We start from the raw sequence: 13,616 nt of genomic DNA, 5'->3' as shown, positions 1-13,616 counted from the left end.
GAAAATTTGTTGGGTTTTTTTGCCTGCAGGGCAACAACAGAGTCAGTTGCCCCATAAAATTACATTGTAGCCACTGCCACCATGTTACAGCTGCCGTTGGAGGTGATCTACTGGACCGTATCCAAAGGTTTCTGCAAGTAGCATCTATTTACACACCCACCAAGGAAAAATACCAGAATTCCCCTTTAAAGCTGAAGTCATTTTTGAAAATAGAGGAGAAAGAAAAAGAGAACGTGAAAATTTAAAAGAGTACAATCCCCAGGCCCCTCCTCCCCTTTCCACTTTGCTCCAAAACTGTCTCCAAGACAGGGAGGTCTTGAATAATGTGGAGGTGTCAAGAAGAAATGCTTTTAATACAGTTTGCTTGAGAAGAATGAGAAGAGCCACATAGTGTAACCCTTTCTATTTCCTTCTTTTTTTTTTTAAACATATGAAAAGCGTGATTTCAATTTCATTAAGGATTTAAGACATTGACTTGTTAATACCAGTTAAGCACACAGCTAAACAACAGTCTTGTGTCCGTGTGATAGTGGCAGCATGTGGTGTGAGTAGAATACAGATTATGAGCTAGAATTATTCATGACAAAAGCCCTACTCTGTGCAGATGTCACTAAACCATAATGCGATGCTGTGCCGAGCAGATCAGCCAATCAATCTGAATCGATGCAGTGTTGGACTCAAACTGATGGCACAGCAGGTGGTCTGCTGGCCGAATGAAACATCAAACACTCCCAGTCTCTGCAAGATGTGAACTTACACGAGGAATCTCCTCTCCACCCAGACAACATATGATGATGCCATGACCGCTGAAATGTGTCTGCAGCGCGAACCTCCGACGTTGTGCAGAAACATTTCACCGAATGTGAATCACCCCGATGATCAGTGGATCACATGCTACTGTGGTCGGACGCTGCAGTGAGCTGTCATATGCTCCGTGCACTGATGAAAAGTACCACCTAGCTGAACAACAAACTTATGTCATCGCTCTGATGAAGAGACGGGAATCCATGGAAAGTTGTATAGAGCAAAACTGTAATCTGTTTGACTGACAGTGAATAGATGATTGACAGAAGGACTAACGGAGCTGTGAGAGCTGCTTCATCAGTAACAATCTGTGTGAGAATTATGGTTGTTTCCCGCCTTTGGATGTTCGCGTAATCACCTTTCACTTTGTTTTTATTTCAGTTCATTCTCAGCAGAGCAGTGCATCACTGTGACATTGTGGATCAAGGGCACACGGGGCAGGACAAACTATTTATTCTTTGTGGCCATAGGAAATAATCATTTTTATGAACTGATACAAACGACAAAGCTAAATGCTGCTTCTCATGTTACAGATGTGAACATGTTAAATTTGACAAGTTGTCTACACAACAATAAAATATCTATACATTTTTTTAATGACTGAAAATCACCCATTGAAGGGTTGCAGATAGCAATTTTATTGGTTGATTCAATCTGATTATTAAGCACATGATTAAATTGATAGGAACTTTAGTTTTTTACTAATTGTAAAGTCTTCACACAAAGGAAAAACATGACCTGGTGAAGTGTGCTATGCTATTGAGAAATTAGCAGTGAACAAAGCATGTGTTCTTGACCGTGTAGCAGCAGCACATCTGAAATATACTAGCTCCAGGATCTCAGTGTTACTTGCTGTTCGTTTTCCTGGTCTGCTGATGCATTTCATGTTGCCTGACTCCATGTTGTCTGTTGCATCAGTGCCTGTTGTGAAGAACAAAACTGGAAAAATATCCAGCATGGAAAATTACAGGCCAATTGCTCTGGCTCGTAGACTTTCCAAAGTGCTAGAACCACTTTTCTTCGATAGACTTCAAGAATACTGACAATCAATTTGGTTTTAAAAGCAAACCTGTCACAGATTTGTGTATATACGCACTGAAGGAAATTTTGTTTCTTGGATGCATCTAAAGCATTTGACTGAATTAATCATGGTAAACTGTAAGATTACTGTCATCTGTTATTTTCAAGCTGTATACGGATGATCTTTACAAAATGTGAAAGGAGTGTAAGACTGGATGTTTGGTGGGGGACAGGCTTATCAACCATCTTTTATATGCTGATGATTTAATAGTTTTGTCTCCTTATAGTGCTGGCTTCCAGCAGCTACTTAGAGTCAGCTCAGATTATTGTTTGCAGTTTGATAGCGAGTTCAACCCTAAGAAGAGTGTGCTTACGATTTCTAAAAAACTAACGGCACACTTGGTAGTGGTGCAGTTACACTAGAGCTAAAATAAAAAAAGCTTCAGGTGGCAACGATGCATTTAGAATCTTTCTTAACTCCCAAGACGGACCGGTGCAAGTCAGATGTTTGGGGCCTGTAATGTTCCTACCTTCCACGCGGTCTTGAGGAATCTTATGTACAAATTTGTGTCGATTAACTGATTCGACAAATGTCTTCAGAATGGCCTCAACTGAGCCAAGACAGAGGAACACAAGGTATTTCTCTTGTTTCTGGAAACACTGGAACAAATGCCTGCATGTCTCTTGCTGCTATGATTGTAATTATATGTTTGTTATTATTTTATTTTATACAGATGTCGACCTTTGTGTCTGCAATAGAGTTGAATTGAATATGTCCTGAAAGCTTTTGTGCCAGTGCGATATCAAGGATGCTCTTCGGCCTGGCTGAGTGTGCAACTTACTTCTAAAACCCATCTAGAGTCATAATACAAGAACAAAGCAACTTGACAACAGAAGGAATTGTGGCTGCCCCTATTATTCTCCATTTCACCATGTAATTATGTGTAATTCTGTACCTTTTTCAGAAATGTTTGCACCCATCAGAGCTGCTCTCCGTCAGTGCAGAACGCTGTCAGAGAAAGAGCAACAGAGAGATAATGAGCAATACAAAGCAATTTAAGTAGGAACTGTTTTTTCACATTGCATTATAGCCTATACGGTCTAAATGTCAACTTAATTGGGCATTTGGGTTGAAAAAACAACTGGCAGACACAGATGTCATCATACAGGAGGACAAAACGTTTTGTATTGTTATGAGAGAAAATTCAACTCCAAGAAATGCTAAACCAAGGTTCACTTTCTAGCTTTTCTCCAAACCTTTCACCTTTCATGTTGTCGAGACTTCCTTGTCTGGTTTAAACCCGTAGAATAAGCTAATGAGCAGAGTGGGTTTATATGTGAGACAAGGGGCTATATAGAACCACAAAGTTGATATAAGGCTGCAGACATTATAAGTGAATAGGCAGCCATTTCTTTTACGGCTGTGGCTGAAGTTCCTCAGAAGGCTCCTTGTGATGGATGTATAATTCTGAGAACAAGTCCTGGGACACCTGTGACCTACGACCCCGGGTCCCAGATACCTTTTGGATGACGTAGAACAGAAACTATCTGCTGGAACTGAGCGGCGTTAACGTGACCATCATGCACCCTGTGAGATGTTAAGAGCACTTTGTTGTGTTGAAGCCTCAAAGAGCTTGGTTGACTTGGTTGACAGCAGAATTCAGGTCAAACCCAGAACTCACTCTTCTGTATTTATAGATTACAAAGGAAGAGAAAGACTGAAGGAGAGAAAGCTGAAAAATGACCTGATCTTGTCAAAAATAATTTTAATCCTTCTCAAACAAAAGAGGATTTGTAAGACGGAGACATTCATTTCCACTTTTATTCGATAAAAATACAAATACCAAGAATACATTTGACCAAATAGGAAAAAAAGGTGTCATTTTCAAAAGCAACAGCACTCAAATAAAGTTACACAAGGAATTACAGTAATTACATGAATCCCCCTGTATTAAATTGTAATAAACAGCACATTGTGGTAACCAGGGAGAATTTGCTCATTGTACTTCACGCCTGTCAAAACAGCCACTAATTCAAACCATTCCTTATCAAACCTAGAGGTCGGTCATATACATCATAAATCTCCCCTTTCCACTGAACTTCTAGCATTGGATCACAAAGTGTTCAAGAGACATATAAGTATTCTTATTTTATACCTATTCCATTATTGTGTATCATTTTGTAAATTCAACAGTTATTTTAATTTGATAATTATTGTTGTACTTGTTGTCTTATAATTACTCCTGCCCTATTGCGTCCTCTTTATTTATTACTTAATTAATTACTTATATCTTACTTGTGGAGCTTTCCTGTTTCAGTGGTGTGTGACAAAATAAATCTCTTCAATCTAGAATGTAGCAGCTACAGACTCCACTCTGTGCACATTTTGCATAGCAGGTAAACATTTTGATATTAAAGTACGCCGGTATGATTTGTACAAAAAAAGTTGGTGATCTGCAAATGTGATAGTCACCTCACAGCGAGAAGGTTCTTGGTTTGAATCCTCTTCCCATGTTTGTGTGTGGAGTTTGCATGTTCTACATGTGTCTGTGTGGGTTTTCTCCAGTAAACAAACACACCACTCCCCTCATTGGTCCTTTAGCAGCTCCACCCCCCAATATTTATGCACGCCCTCGCCGGGGCAAACAACTGATCTCTAAAAGTTGGAATTACACCAAATGTGAGCAAATCAAAATTGATGTCACCCACCTGACAAGCAGAAACACAGCTACCTCTTTATACCTTTCCATTTATGATAGTCTCTCTAGCGTTGATACACTTCACTGATGCTCACATGGATCTACTTCCTATAAGTATTTCAATATCTTAGTATTTGGAGCGCTGTGGTGATCAGGTGCACCCAAATGCAGTAGACAAGTCCAGGTGAAAAACAAAAGTGTCATTTAATTCAAATAAAAGGCTCTTCCAGACAAAGCCGGGTCCAAAAATCAAAGTCAAAGTAATTACTATAGATAGAAACATGAGGAAAAGGAGCTAGCGCACACATAAATACAGAACAAGACAAACTGACAATGACAAAAGTAAACACGAAGACTATACAGTATATACACGAGAGAGGCAGGGATAACTGAAAGGAAAAGGTGCAGACTTTCACAAGGACAAAGGCAGGGAAACTGAGATTTCAGGGTAAAACAACCAAACACAAACCAAATCCAAACACGAGAAGAATGTCCAAAATCAAAAGTGTTCAACAGAAAATCCAATTTCTCTGAACTGTTCATAAGAGCTCCCAGTGAGTCATGACACTGCTGTGAAAATGATTTGGTGTATAACACCCCGTGAGATAGCGGATTCAGCATATTCAGTCGTAGCTGTTATACGTTCTGAACCGGTTGTGGCGCTATACGTTATCTGAGGCCACTTTTTCAAGTCGTCCTCCCATCCCACGATAGTAGAAGGCAGAACAATGATTACATTATCTTGTTTGAGATGTGTCAGGGGATGTTACTACATAGTTTATTTAAAAATCTGCCCAAGAAAGAGCAGCAGGGTACCCTTAGCAGATACTGTTTAAGACCATTTCTATGGAAATTGCTTTTTCCGATTATGCACAAATATTCTTGTTTGGCTGTAACAGTAGCAGTGAATGTGAGCGTGAATGGTTGTTTGTGTCCATATGTTGACCCTGTGATACTCCAGGGTTTACCCCACCTTGGCTCAAACCCCCCTCCATGACCCTGAAGGATAAGCGGTATAGATAATGCATGTGGTTCACGTTAACCTAACATTACGAGCAGATCAAGGCAACAATGGCCAAAACCCACACTGCAGAAATTCCCATAAACTTTCCAGGAGAGATGATCATGTTCTCTGTTACTTCTCTGTTTTCAACTTTTTCTTTTGCAAGTTTCCTGCAGCTGTTTCTGTATTTAGTGTACACTGAAGAGCCTCGTGGCCAATCAGACAAAAGTCGGTATGTTATCACTGTGAGACTCGGCCCATCATCGGATCCCCAGCACCTAAAAACAGCTCATTGATAAACCTCATCTGGTCGTATGCGCTGCCCCCTGCATGATCCTGGGACAATTTCCAATGGGAATCTCGATTTTGTTGTTTCCCTCGAGGGACCTAAATGAAGATGGATGGGTTTGGTCCGTTTTTACGATACAGAATGAAGTGGAAAGATATGTTTTTAGATCTTGCAAAACAGAAAACAAAAACAGAAAGGATAGGGAGGGTCGATTCTTTTTTTCCTTTCCATACGAACCATTCTGGTTTGTGTGGAAGTATGCTCCGACACAGCAAGCAACAAGCCGCAGCTGAGAGGAGTGCAGACATTACCCACTTTGCAACCTGGTCGGTAGAAAAAGCAACCTTTGAAAAGATATCCTTGGAACCGCTTTCAGGAAATCTTTCTAAAAGTGACACAATTTGTTTGTTTGAAAATGTTGTTTTTTACACGTACCAAGCACAGATAAGAAAGATCCATGGCTTTTCACACTGAGAGGTGAAAAACGTATCTATAGAGAATCAGATATGTTCCAGTGCAGCCTTAATGTGCACAGATGCTCGTCCCCCTTCATGTCAGTTCACCACATACCAGAGCTCAGACTACCACCGTGCACAGCTTCTGTAGACTCTTGTTTGTAGGTGGACACAAGACGAACACTTTGAGAATCACAAGTTTGATCTAGCGTAATGCAATGTAATAACATCATCATGTGTTTTATCTAGTATATATATATATATATATATATATATATAACAATATTTCTGAAAACTAATATGGGACAGTCGCAGTCTGATAAGTGACTTGTTTGTCTTAGGAATGTCTTAAAGTTGAAGTAAAAAGTTAGATATTAAGTGAAGTAAGAACACCTTAAACTCCTACTTCATTAATACCTCTTTAACCAAAGTTAGTGGGTATACGCAGGTTTTTTAAATGCAGGTAAACCCGCTAAGCTTGCAGGTATTTTCTTCACAAATGCGCCAGAAACTGGGAACGCACCAAAGGCCAGAAGTGCACAGAATAGCGTCTGCGAGTGCAAAAACATACTAGTGAGCAAGTTTTTCTGCACAACTGCGGTTCCGCGAGCACGAGGCTCAGACACGCTTACGACTGCTCAATACCGCCCGGCAGTCACTCGCTCATCAGATTGGATTTTTTGAATTTGGAGGCAAGGTCATATCATACCACTTCTATTGATAAAAAAGCTTATGCCCTATTTAGACGTGTTAACGGTATTATAGAAGTATACCTGTCTCAATGTCCCCTCTGTTTTCTCCAACTGCCCCCAAGACGAAGAGGGTTCAAAGTGACCAATCAAAGGAGGGGAGCATCAGCCACTGTCCCCGGCCTTCTATGTCTCAAAACGCAACTTGAGCGACTGCAAGCGCGTAGTGACGGGCGAGTTTGCGCTCGTCTCGTTCCCCGTGCTTGCAGAGCCGCATCCGAGCACACACAGCAGAAATGCTGGCTTGCTAGTACGCCTGCCGCTCACAGATACTGTTCTGTGTGCTTGAGTGAGACTAAATAAACGGCATTAAAGCAGGCCTTAGTTTTTTTCACCACATGTATTTGCTCATTATTTGCAAATCCTTTACAGCATCTGGTCTCAGAGGCTGCCACTATGGGTGGTCATGGTCATGTACTTATATTGTAATGTATTTTTAACACAGCTAATAACACCGCTCCACACATAAATTTGATTTGCTGTGATCTGTACAAAGGGGATTTTCATATTATATATTTCCGTCAATAGAAATAGAATCATCTCCAGTGGGCAGATGTCATGAGCAGTCTGAAATTATAGGAAACAGTTATAGTACACATGTGTGCTTTCCAAGAAGACAGCACAGGGACGATAACTACTGCGGTCCACCCTGGCGCTGCGGTGTCTTGTTTTTGTCATAAAGATTACGATTTTGGCCAACGTGTAGTCCTGTTGCACAATCAGAGCGAGAGAGGGGAAGGAGAGATTTCAAAAAGATAAATCTGTTGTCGGGAAACGAGGTGAGGGAATATGGCAGAAATGGAGGAGAAAATAAGAAGGAGGAGGGGAAGGAAATCAAGAGAGGGACGGATCCAAGTGAACTGTGTAAATTGTCTAATTGACCTTTATTGATCTGATCCTCTAACCATGTCATGGACACACACACACACACACACACACACACACACACACACACACACACACACACACACACACACACACACACACACACACACAGAGACATACATCTCTCTTTCTCTCTGGGGTCCCATCAATATTCTTTATTGAGAAACCCTCAGGCAGTTTGCATCTGGTCTCAATTACGCGTAGAGGGTGAAGGTTGGATCAGTCGGAGTAAAGAAGACCAATGAAAATAACTGATGTCTGCCAGTGCTTTAATTAGGACCTAACACACTCACACAGGACACACAAATACACACAACCCCCCCCCCCCCACACACACACACACACACACACACACACACACACACACACACACACACACACTAACCCATCTCTTTTAATGAGTCTGATCTTGTGGATTGAGGTGTTACGATTCGCTGTGAAGCTTGTATCACTCACAGCACATTCCATTGAATGGAGCTTAATTGAACAATGAATCTGATTGTTTGTGTGGTTCTTGCCGGTGTCTGGTTTTGTCACCACTCGTTCAGTACCCATTCTTAACCTGTCTGTTTGGAATGGGCTGTTTGTTTGTCCTGTGGTGATGCTGGTTGCAGTTTTCTTTCTGAAACTGGAAATGTGACCTCCAGTAATTGAGCCGCTGCAAATAAAGACCTGTTCCTGAACTCAGTTCACAGAACCCTGAAACTGCGACAATACACAGGCCAATGTGTAATTATTTGTTTCATTAAAAAGCTAATTCAGTTTTGTGTCATACAAAATGTGCTATTGGAAAAACAACTTCCACAGGCCACAGTTCATTCTTTAGTCTCAATTTAGCCCTATTTAAGTTCTAAAAGGTTCTTTCAGATGTCTCTTTAACATCTCTTTAAAGCAAGAGTTTGACATCATTGCCCTCATGCAGAGATGTAGATAAAAAGAACGGGGACTTTCTCATCTCTTTATGCTAAATATGGCATAAAAGCAGCTACCCTGGCTTTTTCTAAAGGGAAAAAAATCAGTCAGTTGACACTTTTTTTCTAGCTTGTTCGATTATTTATAAGCATAGTCTCAAACTAGTAAAGGCCACACTGTCCCCTAACATTTAAATTCACTAGATCCAGATTTTTATTTTATCCTGCACCACATTCCCCCCACACACAGTTTTAGTACGGTTGTTCATTTGTGAGCTTTAGTTTGTGCCACCATGTGGATCTTAATGTTTTCAACTGATTTCACCAGTTTTGGTTTCAGAGCCTCAAGCAAACGGCACACAAAAAAGCAGTTTTCACATTATTAAATGAAAAGTTTTACCAATAACCGTTCCATTAATGAGGTTTTTGCTTTCTCTGCTCTAAAATATAATGAGGAAAGGTCACATCAACTCCTTCAGAACTCTTGGATTCCTTGGATTCATCTACACGGTCCATCTTGAAAACAATTACACATATTGTTGTCAAACAGCCCTGGAGGACAGTACATGTCAATTTGAGGCTAACAGTAACCGTGACTACAGCACAAAAGCAAAGTTTGCGGCCTGGGACTGTCAGAATTAATTGGCTTGAAGACAACACTGACATGTAAAACAATGGCACAGTTACTTCCTATTAATTTACTGTGGGGGGATGTATTCAGTACATGAAACACGTATTTCCAGCATGAATTCCTGCCATAACATCCTTGCATTTGGTGCTTTAAAATATAGATGACACTGGGGGAGACTGTGGCAATAAAAAGGCTAAATGACGAGGTTTCCAGTCGAATTTGAATGTCGGGGCTTACGGACACTTGGATGTCACCACAGGAGCAGTATGGAGATTCTCTGGGTCAGACGTTTTCACACCAACAGGAAAGTCTCCGGTGCATTCAGTTGAGGGGTGACGTCTGGGTAGAGCAGACAAGATCTATAAGACACATTCCGCTGTGGAAATAACATGCTTTTGTTTAGAGGACATTGACCCCGACCTTATCACCAAAATCTCTTGAATCTCGCTCTTTCTAAGTTGACATCTTCGTCGAAGGGTTAGGGTTAGGGTGTTCAAGACCACTTTTCCATTGCAAGGTATTTGTGTTCTTTTTAGTTTCTTTCAGTTTTGCATCCGTCACACGTTACAAACGTCATCGATGCGCCCACTCAAAATGGTGAAATCAGTTGAAAACATTAGTATTAATTATTCATTTTTTGTTTTATTTGTCCAAAGAACCTCAGATCATTATCAATCCTAGAGAGTAGATTATACACCTCTGGATTAGTCCAGTTTTCTCTGTCTATACCGGGATTGTTAACATGAGTGTAATTATCTTGGCATAAGATGTACTTTATTATTTATTTATTAATTGTTTAATTGTTGTTAAATGTATATATATTTTCATAAAATTACTTATTTTCTTTCTCTCGATTCTTTGCAACCACGAGAGGATGTTGGAGAGGGTTGGTTGTGGTTTAGGTGGAGATTTGTTGTTGCGTTGCTTACTGGTTAAATACCAACGGAAATAATATTTGAACAAAAACAAAAACAATCTGAAGTCAAAAGGTTGTAAACACTGAAAAATACGACCAAGTCACTTCAGAGTGAGACCTGGCATCTAGTGGCCCCATGAGAGAACTGCATATCAGGGCACTTCTTGTTTGGGTTCAAAGTTCAGGCGCGATGGAGCCAGTGGGGTCATGACACAGTAAAAGTACACATGCCCCTAACTCCCCCCTCCTGAACTCCACCACCTCGGTGTACCCCCACCATAATGTCGAGAGACTGATAACATGGCCGGGGAGTCAGTGACCTTCTCAGATAAAGCTGAACGCCTCCTTACTCAGGGATTGTTTGCAGTTTCCCATGATGCACTGAGATTATTTTCCAAATCCACCCTCATATTTCAGTGACAACACATCAGACATTTTTGGGGTCTTTTCACACTTGATTTGATGTAACAATGAATATGCACAGCTTGTGAGACACATTCAAACCCCAAAGTTACTCTATGGTTCATATCTGAGCATGACTTCACATAGAGCCAGTGTTTGGTTTGTGAGTTATCTTTGTGGATCTTATGTTGGATTAATCGTTGTGTTTTTAGACTTGTCGTTTTCCTTGTGTTTGGTTTTTGGTTTCTGCCTAAATTGTGTTGTGATGTTCTGTTTTGCAAATTTTGTGTCACTTCCTGCGTTATTTTGTTACTTACCCCTGTCTCTCATTTCAGTTCACTTCACTTCCTGTCTTTGTTTGCATTCCCAGCTTTCGCTGATTACTTTCCCCGCCAACGATCCGCCAAATAGTATTGGGCCAGGCAGATGCCTGTGACTGTTGACTAGTTAGCCGTTTCTGTTTTTCATCTTGCTTATCTTGTGTGTATCCTGTTAGTGTTTTATCATTTTAAGTGTTTTTAGGGTAGGTGCAATATTCAACTCACTTTCATTCTTCAGTATTATTCTAGGTCTTGCCTGATATGTCCTTGTGTACTGTTTTTTGTTGTTGTTGTTTGTTTTACAATGTACTCTTCTGCAGCTGCTGTAGCACTTTGGCCCAAGACAAATTTCCCCTAGGGATAATAAAGTATATTTAATGGATTGATTGACTGTACACCCAGAAACAGAAGAAGGCCATTGTAAAAATCTCAGTTTTAGTGAGGACGTGAGGCTTAAACGCAGAGGGAAAAGTTTGTATTGCATAATGTCTGCATTAGTGTGGACAGGACGCAAGTCTCTGTGTTTCCCTTTGTTCAGTGCCTGTTTTCCGAGTATTTAATCCTTGTCTTTATAATCTTTGAGTCCATTTTTAAGTTGGGTTTCTTAACTGTGCCTTCAGCCTGTGACAATTGTGGATACTAGCTGACTTCCTACTTGTTTACTAAAAACAGAAGGTGAAAGTAGATTTATTTTCAAGTATTTTTCACTTTTACTTCACAAAATATATCAGCAAGTATCTGTACTATAACCCTAACCCTACAATGCATTGTGTTACATTATATATTTGTACTATTAATTAAGTTAAATATTTTAGTTCTTCCTCCACCACTGATAAAAAACACATGTTACTCACTTACTGACCAATAGTAACAAACATTTAGCTGCTGAATCCATGTCAGAAAACATTAGAACCCAAATCAAACAATCTTCTGATGATTTCTCTTTCAGCTGTGCAATGAAATCATTTGTGAGTGTATCTTTGAGTGTAATCTTTACCGTCGGCACTTGAGCTTCTTTAAAACTTTCAGGAGACGACTGTGGTGAGGGTTTATTATCTCTTTCAAGACCAGGCTGGCAGACACAAGTGGGTCGCAGCTACGGCGGGCTTGACATTTACAGAGTCTTTCCAGTTCACAGAATAGCCCCCGGGATAACGTCTGGGAGCAGGCGGCTGAGAAGAAACCCAGTTTGGGAATCCAAAAATGTATTATTTACTAAATATATCGCAATAACATCTAAGTGAGGCACTTATAGGATAGAAAGTAGGGTGGCTGCAGTAATTATTAATATGAAGTGATCTGTGAAGTTCGAGCCCAGGCAACATGTCTTTATTCACATTTAGTATCACTAACAGTTCAGTAACAGAACACTGACACGCAGTTTAAAAAGGAGACACTCAAATCTGTGGTATATGTTCAAATATCATCATATATCATACATTTCTCTACAAAATACAGATTATGACAGATTACTTCATTTATACATATTTACATCACAGATTTTTAATGCAAATAGAAAAAGATATTTCTTTTTACATGTGTAAATCTGAGTCTTCAGATGCTGTGATTGGATCCTCCGGTCAGTGTTGACGGTGTTTACATTTGTCGTCTCTCGTTCTGATGCATAATGCATTCCTTTGAAAAGGGGCTTTTAAAGCCGACACCAGAGTACTGACATGAATGGAAGGTAATTAAAAGATGCATGTACTTGCTACTACATGAAATGTTCTTTGTATTCAGGTGAATGTCTGTTGTTTTTATATATATATATAATATAGCAATGTTATTTGAGTGTGTGTGTGTGTGTGTGTGTGTGTGTGTGTGTGTGTGTGTGTGTGTGTGTGTGTGGGTGTGTGGGTGTGTGTGTGTGTTGTGTAACTGTATCTCAATCCATGGGTGTGTAATACTTATGGAGATTTGTCCATATCAACCTGCATCCACGCATTTGACCATGTGATGCACCAGAAGTTTGGCAAAAATCCTAAAATGATAGGCCCGTCTGAGTTGTAAATATATTTCCAGCTGTTGTAGCTAAACATTTTGCCTTTGTAGCCATTAATATCTATATAAACGGGTAAAAAATGTATCTACACATTTATAGATCTATTCACATATCAGCAGATTTGTCCACACACGTTCACATTCAGTCTGAACATACTTGCAAATGTAATTGCACATTTACAGATGTTTAATATATGATTACACACATTCTGAATACGCGTTTGCAGATTCCTGTACGCATTTGTAAATCTCAGCATGCGTTTGCTGATTCTTTTACACGTTTACGAATCTGGTTACACACACACACACAGGTTGAGATACCGTTACACAATTCTCTACACGTGTGCAAATAATGTTTCTACAATGTTGGCCCCATAAAAAGCATTTTAATCAAGCTACACCCAAGACTGCTTCTAAAATGTCTCATCTGCTGTAATTTTCATTACACAAGGTTTTTAGCTAACTTAATACAATTTAAATAAGAAATGCCGTTATCCATTTCACAGCATCACTGAAACACAAGTGATTTTA

This window comes from Hippoglossus hippoglossus, chromosome 19 (assembly GCF_009819705.1).
Source record: "Hippoglossus hippoglossus isolate fHipHip1 chromosome 19, fHipHip1.pri, whole genome shotgun sequence".
NCBI classification, from domain to species: Eukaryota; Metazoa; Chordata; class Actinopteri; order Pleuronectiformes; family Pleuronectidae; genus Hippoglossus; species Hippoglossus hippoglossus.
The sequence above is the reverse complement of the archived record's forward strand: the minus strand, read 5'-3'. Positions refer to the sequence as shown.